Below are 3,309 nucleotides of genomic sequence, written 5' to 3'. Positions count from 1 at the left end.
TGTCTACTTAATTTTGTTAATGTGGGTAGTTACATTGGTTGATTTTGAAGTTTTTTTTTAAAGATTTATTTATTTATTTATTTGAGAGAGAGAATGAGATAGAGAGAGAGAGATCGTGAGAGGGGGGAGGGTCAGAGGGAGAAGCAGACTCCCCGCTGAGCAGGGAGTCCAATGCGGGACTCGATCCTGGGACTCCAGGATCATGACCTGAGCCGAAGGCAGTCGCTTAACCAACTGAGCCATCCAGGCACCCTACATTGGTTGATTTTGGAACATTAAATCAACCTTCATTGCTGGACAAAACTGCATCTGATCTTTACTATGAATTGCCTTTTCAAAAAATTACTAAATTTGATTTGGCATTTTTGTGTTGGATTTTGCATCTATGTTTATGAGAGATATTGGCTGTAATTCTCCTTTCTTGTAATATCCTTGCCAGGTTTTGGTATCAAGGTTAGTCAAGTCTCATAAAATGAGTTGGAAAATGTTCTCTTTTTTTCTCTATTTGCTGAATTTGTGTAAAATGGTATTATTTCTTCCTTAAATGTTTGGAAGAATTCCCCCTAGAAGCCATCTGGGTCTGGAGTTTTCTTTGTGGAAGATTTTAAATTAAAGATTCAATTTCTTTTAACAGATACATAGGCCTATTGTGATCTCAAAAATCAGAATATTTTTATGACATTTTTGGATGTTCCTGTGACATTTTTTGTGAGTTATGTTTTTAAAGGAATTTCTCACATTATCTAAACATTCAAATGTTGACGTGAAGTTGTTTGTAATACCCTCCTATTATCTTTTTAACATCTATAGGATCTGTAGTAATGCTTCCATTTGTAGTCCTAATAGTAGTTATATGTTCTCTCTCTCTCTCTCATCTTTCTTGCTACATTTTAAAAATCAATTTTAGTGGTCTTTCCAAAGAACCAGTTTTTGGCTTTGTAGATTTTATTGAACATTTGTTTTCTATTTCTTTGGTCCTCATCTTCTCAGTTGTGTGCTTTTCTCTAGTGATACTCAGAAGCCAAGATGCAGGCACACTGAAAGCAGAATTGGATTAATTAAATTTTTAAAAGATTTTATTTATTTATTTAAGAGGTAGAGAGAAGGAGCATGAGCAGGGGGAGGAGCAGAAGGAGAGGGAGAAGTAGATTCCCCACTGAGCAGGGACCCCGATGTGGGGCTCAGTCCCAGGACCCTGAGATCAGGACCTGAGCTGAAGGCAGATTCTTAACTGACTGAGCCACCCAGGCACCCCTGGATTAATTAATTTTTAAGATAATTTAAAAAAGATAATGATGCCTTGGGCACCTGGGTGGCTCAGTCGGTTAAGCGTCTGTCTGCCTTTGGCTCAAGTCATGATCCCAGGGTCATGGGATCGAGCTCCGCATCAGGGTCCCTGCTCAGCAGGGAGTCTACTTCTCCCTCACCCTCTGCTCCTCTCCCTGCTCATGCTCTTTCTCTCTACCTCTCAAATAAATAAAGAAAATCTTAAAAAAATAATGATGCCTCTCCCTACCAGAAAAGCAAGGGTTTTATTTGTTGTATTTAATGCTATGGCCCCAGCCTAGAACAGTGATTGGGCAGAATAGGTACTTAATAATTATTTGTTGATTGAATGATTCAATGCTCTTTGGAAAAATTCAAATCATAAAGCCCATGTGTAGGGTTAAAATTGTATTCCCTTGGCCTCCATTGCCACTCCCTTAGGGATTAAGACTGCTAATAATGTGTGTGTGTGTGTTTATGTGTCCTTCCAGACTTTTTTATATGCATAGACATATATTTAAAAAAAATTAAAAACAGAATAGGAGCACCTGGCAGGTTCAGTCAGTAGAGCATATGACTCTTGATCTCAGGGTCATGAGTTCAAGCCCCACATTGGGTGTGGAGCCTACTTAAAATCTAAAAAAAATTTAAAAACAGAATAACATTTATATATAGTTTTCTGAAATCTTTTTCACCTCAACAACAGTTGAGTAAATATTTTTAAGGATAGATTAAATATTAGAATTGCTCTGGTTTGCAAGGGACAGAAATAAAATTCAAATTGGCTTTCGTGAAAAAAGAAGGCGGGACGGCTTTATTGGCTCACATAACTAAATTCCTAGGGGCAGCTGACCTTAGGCACAGCTAGGTCCAGGTGCCCAGACTTTGTCTTCATAAATCTTTCAGCAGTACATGGCTTTGATTTGCTTTGTTTTGGTTTTATTCTCAGATAAGCTCTTCCATATGAAGTCAAGATGGTCATAGAAGGGGCGCCTGGGTGGCTCAGTTGTTAAGTGTCTGCCTTCAACTCAGGTCATGATCCCAGGGTCCAGGGATCGAGCCCCACATCAGGCTCCCTGCTCGGCGGGAAGCCTGCTTCTCCCTCTCCCACTCCCCCTGCTTGTGTTCTCTCTCTGGCTGTGTCTCTGTCAAAGAAATAAATAAAATCTTAAAAAAAAAAGATGGCCATAGAAATTCCAGATACACTCCATCTGCTCTTCTTTTCTGAGAGATTAGAAAAGTCACAGTGTGGTCTCTAATTTTTAAAAAATTTTTATTGTTATGTTAATCACCATACATTACATCATTAGTTCTTGATGTAGTGTTCCATGATTCATTGTTTGTGCATAACACCCAGTGCTCCACGCAGAATGTGCCCTCTTTGATACCTCTCACCAGACTAACCCATCCCCCCACCCTCCTCCCCTCTAGAACCCTCAGTTTGTTTTTCAGAGTCCATCGTCTCTCATGGTTCGTCTCCCCCTCCGACTTACTCCCCTTCATCCTTCCCCTCCTGCTATCTTCTTCTTTTTCTTTTTTCTTAACATATGTTGCATTATTTGTTTCAGAAGTACAGATCTGTGATTCAACAGTCTTGCACAATTCACAGCGCTCACCGTAGCACATACCCTCTCCAATGTCTATCACCCAGCCATCCCATCCCTCCCACCCCCCACCACTCCAGTAACACTCAGTTTATTTCCTGAGATTAAGAATTTCTCATATCAGTGAGGTCATATGATACATGTCTTTCTCTGATTGACTTATTTCACTCAGCATAACACCCTCCAGTTCCATCCACGTCGTTGCAAATGGCAAGATCTCATTCCTTTTGATGGCTGCATAATATTCCATTGTGTATATATACCACATCTTCTTTATCCATTCATCTGTCGATGGGCATCTTGGCTCTTTCCACAGTTTGGCTATTGTGGACATTGCTGCTATAAACATTGGGGTGCACGTACCCCTTCGGATCCCTACATTTGTATCTTTGGGGTAAATACCCAGTAGTGCAATTGCTGGATCATATGGTAGCTCTAT

This window comes from Callorhinus ursinus, unplaced genomic scaffold (genome assembly GCF_003265705.2).
Source record: "Callorhinus ursinus isolate GAN/ISIS: 27379988/994484 unplaced genomic scaffold, GSC_fseal_2.0 scaffold52, whole genome shotgun sequence".
Taxonomy (NCBI): Eukaryota; Metazoa; Chordata; class Mammalia; order Carnivora; family Otariidae; genus Callorhinus; species Callorhinus ursinus.
Note: the sequence above shows the minus strand (reverse complement) of the source record.